The sequence below is a fragment of the Hippopotamus amphibius genome, chromosome 9, assembly GCF_030028045.1.
Source record: "Hippopotamus amphibius kiboko isolate mHipAmp2 chromosome 9, mHipAmp2.hap2, whole genome shotgun sequence".
In the NCBI taxonomy this organism is placed as follows: Eukaryota; Metazoa; Chordata; class Mammalia; order Artiodactyla; family Hippopotamidae; genus Hippopotamus; species Hippopotamus amphibius.
Window position 1 is genome coordinate 139,750,266 of NC_080194.1, and position 14,589 is coordinate 139,764,854.

Below are 14,589 nucleotides of genomic sequence, written 5' to 3' on the forward strand. Positions count from 1 at the left end.
TATGCCTGTCAAAACTCATTGAATTGTACACTTTAAGTTTCTTGTATATAAATTATACCTCAATAAAGTTGATTTTTAGAAACTTGAATTACTTGAGGGGTACACTGCTAAACCCTGTAACTTACATGGGATGGGAAAGTAACGCACACTGAGCTGGACCCTATCACGTGCCAGCAATTGTCATGTATTTGTTATCTCATTTGATGGTCACAACTCTCCTAACAAAGTCAGAATTGTTAGCCCCAGTTCAGAGAGAAGTGACTTGTGCAGGGTCACACAAGCTCATGAGCGGCTGAGATGGTGTTTGACCATCTCTGCCCTCCTCTATCTGAGCCCTCAGGGAGACTCATGGTCCAGGACTCTAGAACTGACTGCAGAAGAATGCACACCACTGCCCCCCAAGCCTGGATCCTTTCTCTGTGCTCCTCTGGGTTCCACCTTCTTTGGCGCAGCACATCCCAATAGGCTCACAATGTGTCCTGGGCATTTCCCACCGTAATCTCTGAAGGTCCAGCCAAGCTGTGGGGGTGCCAGCAGGTGGAGGGAGGGATACCAGGCCCAGGTGTCCCAGGATTTCTTGGGAGATGGGGAGGGGGCTGTCTGCAGGTATGGAAAAAGGTACCTCTGGAGACACTCGGTGGGGGCTGCTAAAAATGGCTGGCACCCTTGACTTCTCTCTTTATTTTACATCCCAAATTCAAACATCAGCAAATCCTATGGTCTGTATCTTGGACTTTATAATCATAACCAGAACCTACCCGCTTCTCTCCAACTTCCGCTGCTGCCATCCTGGTCCAAGCCACCTTCATTCCACTCCTGGACTGGTTCCTTAGCCTCCTCACCGGTCTTCCCTTGCCCCCAGCAGTCTATTGTCAACGTAGCAGCCAGAATGATCTGTTGAATCGAAGTCAGAGAAGTCAGATTGTGTCACTCTTCTGCCCAAAACCCAGCCCAGAGCTAAGTCCTCACAATGGCCTGCAGGATCCCACCCAATCAGACCCCTCACACATCCCTGGCTTTCCCCTGCTACACTATGTCATGCTCCCTCCCTCTGTGCATAAGCCAGGCCTGTTCCCACCCCAGGGCCTTTGCACTAGCTCTTCCCTCTGCCTAGATTGCTTTCTTCATATGTCTGCACCTGCCCCTCCCTCCTCCCCTTAGAATCTGTTCACGTGTCTCCTATTCTGTGAGTGGTCCCCTAGCACTCCTACCCTGCTTTCTGTTTTCCCTCCCCCACAATGCTCTCATGGATTGATGTGCCACATGGTTTACTGATTTAACTTTTCTATTGTCTGTCTCCACCCATCAAAGTGCAAGCCCCAGGAGAGCAGGGATTTCTGTCTGTTTTGTTCATTGCTGTACCTGTAGTACCTAAAACAATGCTCAGCGCATAGTAGGTGTTCAATAAATATTTGTAAAATGAATGAATACATTAATAAAGCCTACACTGAAGCCCCATCCCTCTAACAGAGAGAAGTGCATTCTCACCCAAAGGCTGCCCTTAGTAATCTTGAGGGAGTCTTGGGAATGGGCCCCAGTGAGGGACATGGTAAATACTGTGATTATTATTATATCCATTATTATTATGCTCTTCTGACAATTCAGTTGTGTTCCCCAGAGTCACAAACCATTTTAAAAAAGAAACTTTATATTTTAGAGTAGTTTTAGATTCACAGAAAAATTTCAAAAATAGTACAGTGTCTACCCCATATTCAATGTCCCCTACCGCTGACATCTTATTACTTACATGTTACACTTGTCAAAACCAATGAACTAAAATGGACCCACTATTACTAGCTAATTCAGATTTCCTTAGTTTTTACCTAATGTGCTTTATCCGTCCCAGGATCCCGCCCAAGATGCCACATTTAGTTGTCATGTCTCTTTGGGCCCCTCTAATCTGTGGCAATTTCCTTGGTTTTGATTACCTTAACAGGTTTTTGTTCATTTGTTTTTGGAAATAGCTCATAACAGATTCATTAAATATGTTCTCTGGTACTTTTTTTTTTTAACCTTGACAGTTTTGAAGGGGGCTGGTCAGCTGTTTTGCAGGATGTGCTTCACGTGGGTATACCTGATACTTTTCTCATGATTAGACTGGTTGTGGGTTTTGAGGAGGAAGACCAGAGAAGCAAAATGCGATTCTTATCGCATCGTAGCAAGGGAACATGCTACCGACGTGATTTACATGCTGTTAACCTTGATCACCTGACCAAGGTCCTGTTCATCAGGTTTCTCCCCTGTACAGCTCTCCCTCCCCCACCCCGCCTACTGCCCTGTTTGGAAGAAGGTCACTTAAAGGTGGGGAGTTACGCTCTACATAAATTATTTGGGTTTCTTCTGCATGGGAGTCATGTCTCTTCTCCTTTATTGATTTATTCAATCATTTTTATCTTTATGGATTCATGAATATTTTATTTTATATTTGTTTTATAATCCAGTACTACATTAATTATTTTGTTGCTCAAATTGTATGTGTGTTTTACACTGTCTTATTTTCTGGTACTACAGCACGGGCCAGGCTCATCCCACCCCTAGAATCAGCCATTTCTCCAAGGAGCTCTGGTTTCTTTTCTTGGAAAATGATATTAGATACGAAGATCTGGCACTGGATGTGCTCACTGCTGCTGGGGTGTCCTTGCCTCTGCGCCTTTAGTCATACAGTCTCCACTCATTTCCCAATTTAGTTAGGTCAGCATCATTCCTCCTTCATTGAGTTTATTTCATACATTTGTAATACAGTTCAATTTTGGGGGGTCACATCCTGTATTTCATCTTGGGATGCCCTAACTTCCTAAATGATTTTTAAAATTTGCATACCCTGAGGTTCACTCTTTGTGCTGTAACTTTCCATGGATTTTGACACACGCTTAATGTCATGTGTCCACCATTACTATAGCATATAGGAGTTTCACTGCCCTAAAATACCCCCTGTGCTTGAAGCTCCCAATCCTGCTCCCTTAGTCCTCTGGCAACTGCTGATCTCTTTACTGTCTCTTTAGTTTTGCCTTTTTCAGATTGTCATGTAAATGGAATCAAACGGTCTTTTTAGACTGGCTGTCTTCAATTAGTAATATGCATGTAAGATTTATCCATGTTTCTGCGTCTTGATAGCTCATTCCTTTTTATTTTTGTACATCATTCTATTGTATGGATGGACTGCCATCCATCCACCTACAAAGGACATCTTGGTTGCTTCCAGTTTTTGACGATTATTAATAAATCTACTAAAAACATTCACATACAGGTTTTTGTGTATGTGAATGTTTATAGTAGATTTATTAATAATCAGCTGGATAAATATCTAGGAGTTGTTGTGCATAAATATACATGATTGCTGTATCATATGTAAGACAGGGTTTAGCAGGATCTTCCTGGTGGCGCAGTGGTTAAGAATCCGCCTGCCAATGCAGGGCACACATGTTCGGGCCCTGGTCTGGGAAGATCCCACATGCTGTGGAGCAACTAAGCCCTTGAGCCACAACTACTGAACCTGCGCTCTAGAGCCCACGAGCCACAACTATTGAGCACGAATGCCACAACTACTGAAGCCCATACGCCTAAAACCCTGTGCTCCACAACAAGAGAAGCCACCGCAACAAGAAGCCCACACACCGCAACAGAGTACCCATCGCCGCAACTAAAGAAAGCCCATGCGCAGCAATGAAGACCCAAAGCAGCCAATAAATAAATAAATAAATAAATAAACTTATTTTTTAAAAAAAGACAGAGTTTAGCTTTGTCAAACTGTCTTCAAAGTGACTCTACCATTTTGCATTCCCATCATCAATGAATGAGAGATCCTATTGCTTCACATCCTTACAGGCAATTGGTATTGTAAAGGTTATTTTGGACTTTAGCCCTAATAGGTATCTGGTGGTATTTCATTGACATTTTAATTTGCTTCTCCCTAATATCAAATGATGTTGAGCATCTTTTCATGTGCTTATTTGCCATCTATGCATCTTCTGTGGTGAGGTGGCTGTTGCTATGTATTGTCTATTTTAAAATTGTTTTGTAATTGTTGAGTTTTAAGAATTTTGGGGGTGTGTATTTTGGACACAAGTCCTTTATCTGATATGTGATTTACAAAAATTTTCTCCAGTAGGTAATTTGTATTTTCATTTTCTTAACAGTGTCATTCCCAGAGCAAAAGTTTTAAATTTGAATAAAATCCAGTTTATTAAATTTGGGGGGTAGGGATTGTGCTTTTGGTGTTATATCTAGAACCATCACCAAACCCAAGGTTGTGTAGATTTTCTCCTAATTTTTTTCTTCTGGTAAACTTCAGAAACATCCAGCTCAACCCTGGTGCCCTGCTAAGAGTATGTTGTAGTTGATCTGACTTACCCCATAAGAAGAGGCTTTTTTCCCTTTAAATAATCCACAGAAATATAACTGCAAACACCACAAAATGGATTCAGTTTATTCTGGGCTGAATTTTGTCCCCTCAAGTTCATATGTTTAATTCCTAACCCCTGTACCTCAAAATGTGGCTGTATTTGCAGATAAAGTCTTTAAAGAAGTGGTTAAATTAAAATGAGGCTGTTAGGGTGGTCCCTAATCCAATCTGACTGGCATCCCTATAAGAAGAGGACATTTGGACACAGAGTGACAACCAGGATCGATGTGCACAGAGGAAAGACCATGTGAGGACACAGTGTCAAGGACAGAGGCTTCAGGAGAAACCAATCCTGCCAACACCTTGATCTCAGACTTTCCAGCCTTCAAACTGTGTGAAATAAATTTCTATTGTTTAAGCCACCCAGTCTGTGGCATTTTTATGGCAGCCCTGGCAACCTTACGCATTGCCATAGTGAAATTTCATCAGAATATGGTTAAAAGGCTCTTCATTCAGGATGTAAGAGCTGGGTAAGTGGCCTTGGCCAAGGAGAGCAAATGTGGGTAGACAGGGATTGATTGGGAAGACCCAGACATCAATTTAAAATTGGCCGGTGTCTTCCTCTCTCCATGCCAAGTCTACTCTGACACATCCAGCCACTCAGGACCGAGGACACAGAGTCCAAACTGGGCATTAATATCTTGCAGTCATGTCGTGTTCTCCTACCCAAAGCCTCTGAGCGTATCTGCACTGTGTCCTTAGGGCCTTGGGTTACAAAGGCAGGGTTGTATGCGACAGCCTGCTTGCGGGGTGGAGGCGTTGGTCCAGATGATTGCCCATCCCCGTGACATGACAGCTGAAGTTGACCAGTGTCATAGTGGAATTTTGATGACTGGCATGGGGTCAGCAACTTGGCTAGTGTATTAGTCAGTGTGATGTATGTTGGCTGTGGTACCAAACGACCTGCAGTCTCAGCGGCTTAACGTAATAGTTTTATTTATTGCCTACATCACAGTCTGGCATGGGTTGGGTGGCTTTCCTGAGTTGGGGATGGGGGCTATCTCCAGGAAAAGATGCAGGGTTCTAGGTCCTTCTATCTTGTGAAGCTGACATCTTAAACACATGGTCACTTCTGTAGAGGACATTATAGAAGGGGAAGAGATCGCCAGAGGGTTGTGTGGGAATGTTTTAAGGGCATGGTCTAGAAGTGACCTACATTTCTTCTGCCTGCTTTTCAATGCCCAGAACAAATTTCAAAGGAGCCTGGGAGATGTCATCTTTCCTTGTGCCCAGGAAGAGGAAGCTGTGTGGTGAGCACTTAGCATTGTCCCTACCACAGATAAAGACACTCATTTTCCTACCCAGCCTGCAAATGTTGGGATGCTGGGGAAGATGGTGGGTGAGAACGTAGCCTCCAGAGTCAGGGATGCTGGTTGCTGCAATCGTTTCAATCCAACAAGATAGTAAGAGAGTTGGCTTAGCACTAAGGGCAAAAGTTGGGGGCTTACTTGACCATGGATCTGGTGTGAATTAAGGATGGGACTTGATGGGGTGCTTTTTGTAGAGGAGGGTGGTGTGATGAGCAGCATTTGGGACTGTAAACACCGCCATGTCATAGGAAGCATTAGCAAAACAGCAGTGAAGAACAAAGTAGCTGTTGCGTCCGAGTCCAGGCAGGACTGACACTCTGCTTAGCCCCTGGTGCAAGCCTTGGCCTGAAGCTGCATGCAGAGCTGGTCTGTGAGCCAAGAGCTGGTGGGAGCCACTCCTGGCATCCCTGCTTCCATGACAGAAGTGAGATCAGCCCGCTGGTGCACCTTGTCTTTCTTATGTTTCTTTACCCTTTGTTTTGTTTCCCCTCTACTCACTTGAAAGTTATTTTATCTTGTTTTGTATGTGTATGTAAACTATCTCCAGTCCTGCCAGGAATAAGACAGCACCTGTCCTTAAATCAATGTGGTGGAGAATAGATTTGGAGAAATCACCCTGCCCATGCCTATGCCTTATATCTTGGCTTTAGATAGGAACTTGGGGTGTGTTGGGGTGGATTTAGCCTTAAAAGAGCACCTTTTGGTCTTTCAACCTCCTAAGTAGACGTTAGTGTGTCTGGTGAAAGACCAAGTTCTGAAATATAAACCTTTTTTTTTTTGGTGTCAAGTTGGGGATTTGGGAAGAGAAAAAAAATTATTGCAAAAGCGTATGGTTTACGCCATAAACCACAGAGTGGGACAGCTTGCACCAGGACCAAGAGCCTCTTTCACACCCAAAGGAAGTAAGAATTTGAGCAGCGGGCAAGGAGGGAGGCTCAGGAGGGGCAGAGTCACTGCCCACTGGAACCTGGGTCACAGGAGCCAAGTTCGGTCCAGTTATGGGGATACAAAGGAGGTTGCGTTTGGCACGGCCGACGCTGGGGACAGTTTGAATTCCTCTCAGCTGCACGCATGCCACTCCTTGGAGCGTCACCAGAGTGGGACGGCCGGGGCGATGCACAAACTCACTGTGCTGTGTGTGTGACAAACAACAGACTCTGTGTATCCCAGGAGCCTCTCCCGCTGGTCCCCTGGCTTCAGGCTAATGTTCAGAACCACTTCCGACATGGCAGGTTCTGGGTGCCCCTCCTCCAGGCTGCAGAGTTTGTAAGCTGCAAATCCTGTGGATTCTGGAGCTCCTGGCCAGCGACTTGCCATCTGTAGCAAGAGGAGTTGCTGCGGTGGCTCAGGCGACCAGAGGAGCCGTCAGAACCTGGTGCCAGGATGGGGGGCACCTCACTTCCCCAGGGACGTTTCTCCATGACCGCGGGAGGCTCACTCCAGGGCCCTCCCACTCGCCTCCCCTTCTGGAGCCTCCCTGGAGAGATTAGCGAACACTTCCTCCCTTGGCTCCCATGGCAGCCCTCGTGGTTGGCCATCCTAACTTGCTGTCTTTGCCAGCATCTCTTTCCCTGCACCGTTGGAGAGTCTCTGCCCTCTTTACATCCTCTTGCTCTTCCTAAGGAATCGCATCAGTTCTGGGTGACCTTGCAGAGCTATGAGACTGCAGCTTTGTGGCTAGAATTTCCTCCCTCTTCCTTTGAATACACATTTTCTTGAGCCTATACGACTTGCCAGGAAGGAATCTTATTAATAGATTTGCCTTTGAGTCTGGGAGACGAAGGGCATCCACCAGGACCTCCTGCCACGCCCCCACACATCTCACGTTTTCACTGTGGCACCTTCATTCATCCTGGGCTTGCTCTTAATTAGGGGGATTTTTGCCCCCCGTGCTTCATGGCATGCGGGATCTTAGTTCCCTGACCAGGGATAGAACCCGTGCCCTCTGCAGTGGATGCAGTGGAAGCACAGAGTCTTAACCACTGGACCACCAGGGAAGTCACTGCGGGGACACTTTGTGCCCATCATTCCAGATATAACAACTTATTAGATGCCCACTTATTGAGAGCCTACCCAGCATCCATGCCCTTTCTAGTACTACCCAGGTCTCTGTCTGGAATATTCTTCTCTCCTGAGCAGCTCATGTGATTTGGGAGAAACTGATCCCCCTGCAGCTTCAGCAGGGGTCCTTGTTTAACTCACCAAAATGCACATTCCATTTCCTCAGCCCTGTCGTTGGTGCAGGAGTGAGCCTCTGCTTCACTGGCTGCCAGCCAGGGTGAATCTCAGCACTCCTACTTGGAACACCAGTATAAACCTCCCCACTCTCCCTTCATTAGAAGTGAATATGGAAGCAGGAAGCTCCAACTGTGGCTGGCAGCCATCCCACCACCAGGAGGAAAGCTGGTCTGAGGATGATGCTGATACTCAGGTGATAGAGAGGGACAAAAAGAACCTCTGTCCTTGATGATGCCACTGAGCTGCAGATTCAAGCCATTCCTGAAGCCTGATCCATCTCTGGACATTTCAGGGGCAGAGGCCAAGAAATCTCCTTTGTTGTTTAAATCCCATTTGAGTTGGGCTACTATTACTTGCAACGTAAAGAATGCCTGATACCCCAAATCTCTTCAGAGGTCAGAAATACTTCCCACTTTGTTCTCCTGTACTGATCTCATTTGTTAACTTTGAGGACTACATCTACAAGAGTGGCTGACGCTGACTGAATGTGCTTCATGTGCATTATCTCATTTAATCCTCACAACAACCCTTTGAGGTAGAGCCTCTTACCCTTACTTGACTGATGAGGAAACAGACTCCGGGAGGTTAAATAAAAACCATACAGCTAGATGGGCTGGATCCTGGGCTGGAGCCCTAGAAGCCTGATTCCTGCGCTCATCTTCTTAATCCCACCCAGTATTTTCATTCTGAATTTCTTCCTGGGATGGCATGTATGTCTGCTTTTCACACAGCCCAGAGTCAGTCCTGATTCTCTTGGTGTCAAGAGCATTGACAAGGAAGTGATGACTCTAGGACCCTGACCAAGAAGTGTCCCTCATTTCTTCTCCATGGCTCTGAGACAGCATTCACAACACTGTCCCTTGTCCTTCTCCAGCCTCTTTCTGTGCAACATACAAATAAAACAATTGGAGAACAAACACTTGTACAGTTTACATGAAGGGAGGGACCATCCTCTGTCAGTCAGCCTGTAATCTCCTGCTTGTCTGCCTTTTCTTTGGGTTGTCAAGTGGCTTCTCTTGTCTGAAATTGTCTCAGAGGTCAGCCAGAGGCAGCACAGCCCCAGCTCAATGTCCAGGGCTGAATGCTCCTTTTGCTCAGCACTGCTAACTGGGGGATGACCAGATTCCAACTGCAAGACTAATTCTTGGTCTCGACTCGGGTAGAAACCTAGAATCTCTGTTGGGAAGCATTAAGATAGGTAGCTGGAAATAGGATCTCCAGATTTAGGAAATAAGAATACTAGATGCCCAGTTAAATTTGAATTTCAGATAAACAATGGATAATTTTTTTAGTATAGGTATACTTATACCCTCATTTGAGAGAAACCACAGCTGACTGTGAACTGCAGTATTAGTGCCCAGAGTGACAGAGCATTTGGGGTGAGGAGAGCTGAACAGGGCACCAGCTTAAGACAAGTTCAGAAGTGGTCAGGAAATGGAGATTCTGCTCTGACAATCCCTTTGACCTGGGAGCCAAACAATTACCTTAAGGGGCTGCAATCAAGGAGGCAAAGGCCAAGTGCAGTGTTAAGTTGGCCACACCCATGGAAGGCTTCAAGTTGGTTAACAGTGACACTCTATGGCCCCACCTACTGGCCAGAAGAATTTTTGCTTTGGTTGCTATCCAGGACACGAATTTTCCTTTGGGCAGACTTCATCCTTTTCCTTTCATTCATTCAACACATTTTTATTGAGCATCTGCTATGAATGAGGCACTAAAATAGTTGCTACTGAAACAATGGGAAGCAAACACAGACCCAGTGCTTGCTCTCCAACAAAGATATTTTCGTCATATTCCTTTTTTTTTTCTCCATTGTAAAATCCCTCCTCATCAATAAATCACTGTCTGTGAACAAGCCTCATGTGCTATATCTGCCTTTGCAAGGGTAGCTATGAAGTCCCGTATCCCATTTCCAACGTAATGCCTCAGTCATTCCCTTGGGGACAAGAGATGGCAGTACAAAACATGGTGATCTTGTCAACCGATCTCATAGCAGGTAAAAAACTGATACCACAGGTCCAGTTTCAGGGGCTGAGAGGAGGGCTCAGGAATGCTCCAAAGAGGGATCCTTTGCTACATGCTTCATGGGTGATAAAATGCTTCCTATCACACTTGAACTAAATTTTTGGTTTTAGGCTTGAGTAGTGTGTTTTCTCCTATGCTATTTATAAAATACAAGTGTCAAGGTTCATGCTTGGAGGTTTTGAAGAACAGAGAGAAAAAATAAAATGCCAGAAACACGAGTTTCAGGAACTGACTGACCACTGAGATATTTTTCCTGAGAAAATAATTCAACTGAACAAAAGTAAAAGCTGTGAATATGAATACTTGCAAAACTACCTATAATACTAAAAAGTAGGAAATAATACAAATGTCCAATGATAAGATTAAGTTCACTATGCTGTACTCCTGAATAATAATTAAAACTAGATAGAGGGAAAGTATTTATGATTAACTGAATTAAAAGAGCAAAATTCAAAAATTGTCTAGACACTATGATTATAGCTGTGTAAACCTTTCAAATGAATATAAAGCACATTTTCATGTTCATAGAAATGCACAATAATAAAGTAGCATTTATGGTAATAAAATATAGTCTTTTTCTTTGCTGTTATTTATACATTTCTATAAAATTTTAAATGAGTTTAAAGAGAAAAACATGAGATGGGGCAAAGTGCTGAGTGACTACCTGTTTCTGTTAGGATTAGGATGTCTTCAACTGCAAGTTACAGAAAATGTAACTCAACGTAATTAAAAAAAATAAAGGGGACCTTTGGCTCATCCAACTAGGAGGTCCAGATGTGGGGTAGTCTTCAGGCCTACTTTGATCGGGGCTCTGACTTCATTTTTCTGTGCCTCTCTTGGGTCTGCCCCTCCAGTGTTTAGGCTTTATACTCAGGCTGGCTTTCCTCATAGTTCCAAGTGAAGGGAAGTGAAGCTACAGGCTTCCTCCTTAATATCTTTAGTCAATCTAAGGGATTGACTGTGGCTTGCATTCTGGTTTTGCTTCTACTGGGGAGGCACCACCGAACAGGAATCCTAGCTCCATTCTAATTGGCTCACTTGCATCCCAGAGACTGGTCATGCATTCCAGACATTGGGTTTTGTGTTGAAAAATTACCGTGATAAGGAGGATAGGATTATCCTGATTGGCTGAGACCAATTAAGACCCGCTCCTAGAGGTGGGCGTAGGTCAGTGCTACCCAAAGAGCACGCAGGGAGGTGTGCGGCTTACCTGTTGGGTACAAAACATCAGTGTCCACTGTTCCATGTATGTGCAGGAGATTGTCATGAAAAGCAGGAATGTGAGTTGCAAGGCAGTTGAGATTTTAATACAAACAGTCCTGACTTAAAATGGTTCGACTTACGATGGCACAAGAGAAATCACACTTTGAATATTGAATTTTGATCTTTTCCTGGGCTAGTGATATGGGTACAACATTCTCTTCTGATGCCAGGCAGTGGCAGTGAGCCACAGCTCCTAACCAGCCACACAATCACGAGGGTAGACAGTGGATACACTTATAACCATGCTGTACTTGTACAACCATGCTGTTTTTCACTTTCAGTACAGTATTCAATAAACTACATGAGATATTCAATACTAGTATAATAGGCTTTGTGTTAGATGATTTTGCTCAATGAAGGTTAACGTGAAGTGCTCTGAGAGTGTTTAAGCTAGCCTAGTCTAAGCTATGATGTTTAGTATGTCAGGTGTACTAAATACATTTTCAGCTTAACGATATTTTCAATTTACAATGGGTTTATTGGAAGGTAACTCCACCATAAGTCGAGGGAGATATATAGATACATAATGCCTTGGCTACGCACTTTAAATGTTTCCTTTCCCTTCTGAAACGATCTCAGCCATCAGGGGAAGAAACTCCAGGTGAATTAGAGATAAAAGTATAAATCAACTAGAAGAAAAGATTGGAGACAATATTTGTGTGTGTGTTTTCCTTCTCGTATGTGTAATACTGGAGTAAACAATACCTTGCTAAACATGAGACAAATACAAAAGCTACTTGGGACTTTCCTGGCGGTCCAGTGGTTAAGACTCCATGCTTCCACTGCAAGGCATGGCCAAGACAAAACAAAACCCAAAAGCCACAAAAGAAAAGCCTGATAAATGTGAGTACTTCAGAATTTTAAAATCTGTGTATAACAAAGACACCATAAACAACGTTAACAGATATGTGACTTGTAGGAGAAAAAATTTGGAATTTATATCATAGACAAAGGATTAATATCCAGAATGTGACAGAGAATAATTTCTATTTCTTCCTTTTAGTAATAACAACCTTTCAAGTGTTAGCTGGACACATGGCGGTACAGCCAGAGACTACATTTCCCAGCTCCCCTTGCAGCCAGGCATGCCCATGTGACTAAGTTCTGGCCAATTGGATCTGAGCAGGAAAGGCTAACTGCAACTTGCAAGTTCCATTCTTGAAAGTGAACAGCTTTTCATTTCCTTCTTTCCCCTCCTCAGGGTGGTGACCTTGGGGTAAGGGCAACACCCTAGTGCTGTGGCTCCATTCTGCGCCCAAAGTGCCCAGGGGTGCCACAGCAAACTCATGGGGGTGCTATGGGATGTCTTAAAAATTTGAGGAAACAAAGTAACATCTGTGTTGTACATGAAATGCTAGCTTGCCGTTAGTTCACATTTTCAACATTAGATGGATAAATTCCTGATGTCGCACCTTCGTGAAGATGGATTCAGAAAGCAAGTGCCTCTAGAATATCTATGGGGAGCAGGAGAGAATGGCGGTTTTCAACCTGTTTTTAAAGTCTGATAAACTGTGCAGTATGCAAGAGGCACTAGTTGTTAGGACACAAATACTTATTAAGTTGTTCAGAGATAATTATTATTTAATAAATGGCATTATTAGATATTTCTTTTGACTGAGGAGCTCTGTGAAAAAAATTCTAAGTCACTGAGAGGTGTTGTGATCAGAGAAAGTGTGGAAATTTTTATTGAGTGGTGGAGCAACAAAAGGAAGGGTCTGGGTCTTTGTGTGATCACGTGGCTCTCCTGGAGCAGAACTGCCTACCACTCCTGGACTGTCCACCTACCTCTGGACCATTGCATGTGAAAGAAATAAACTTCTTTCCTAACAAAACCATTGTGTCTTGGGGTCTCTCTGTTGCAGCAGCACAGCAGACACTGTCATTGCCCTGCCTGTATCCTCACAGCCCACCAAGGAGATGGCTTCCTGAGTGTCTGCCTGAGGCGTCCTCTGTACATGGGGCTGGGCAGGCCAGAAGGACTAGGGAGTTACTGCCCCCAGGAGTAGTCGCTCCTCCATGGGACAAATGCTGAGGCATGTCCTGTGGAGCCTCTCAGAGGATCCCCAGTGGGACTGAGCCCCACATGACCACCTCTACTCATCCACATCTGCTTTCTTGGCTTTCCACTCTTCTCTCCCTCCCCCAATCCCTCACCATGCTTCCTGGGAATCTCTCCCCAGACAAACTACTTATACCAAATCCTTGTCTTGGGGTTTTCTCTTAGGGAACCTGAACTAAGAGAAGCACCTTAGCCTGTTCCCTAACAAGTACATAAAGTAGGTAAGTAAGTACCGCAAAGCAACGAGAAAATGGTAAACAAATAAAAGCGGCAAAGGATAATTGTAAGCAATTCACAATAGAGGAAAGACAATTGGCCAATAAACACACAAAATGTTCCACCTCACTAGAAACCAGCCAGCTGTAATGAAGACAGCCCAGCACAGCAGTCAAGCACACTGATTTTTTAGCCCAATGGCCAGAGTTTGAATCGTGGCTCTAATACTTTTTAACTCTACAATCTGAAGGAAAATTATTTAACTTCTCTATGCCTGTTTTCTCATCTGTAAAAGTGGTATTACAATAATAATACTTATCACATAGAGTTACTATAAAGATTAAATCTTTACTATAAAGATTAAATTTTAAATTTAAATATTTTAAAATTTTAAACTACTTAGAACAGTACCTGGAACACAGTAAGCACTACATAAGTGTGTGGTGAGCAAATACATAAATACTACACCATTTAACCCATCAGAATGTACATATTAAAGGAGCTGATCTGGGAATTCCCTGGAGGTCCAGTGTGCTGTGGCCTGGGTTCAATCCCTGGTCAGGGAACTAAGATCCCACAAGTCTTGTGGCGTGCCCCCCCCCCCCCCCAAAAAAGGAGCAGATTCTCTAATGTTGGCAAGGGTTTGAAGAACTAGGCTCTCTCAGACATTTGTAGTGGAAGAGCAATTTAGTAATATTTATTAAAATTAAAAATGCCTATATATTCTGTGGCCCAGAAATTCTACTTCCTGTAGCTGTCCTAGAAAAATACACCTACTTGTGTGTAATGAAGTTCATGAAGGTATTTTCACTGCAGCACAGTTTGTAACAGCGAAACCTGAAATTAACCTAAATCTTTAGTAATAAGACCATTCTATTAAAGGCTGCAAACTAAACTGGTGGCCCTTAGGCTAAATTTGTCCTGCAGGTATATTGTGCTTAGCCTGCATAGTGTTTTATCATCTTGAATTAGTTGCCAACATTAAAAAATCAGATGCATGTCATAAAAACCCAGGCTTTCAAACACCGTTAAAACACTGGAATTCAACTTAATCCTTTGGTCTGTGTAAATAGCTA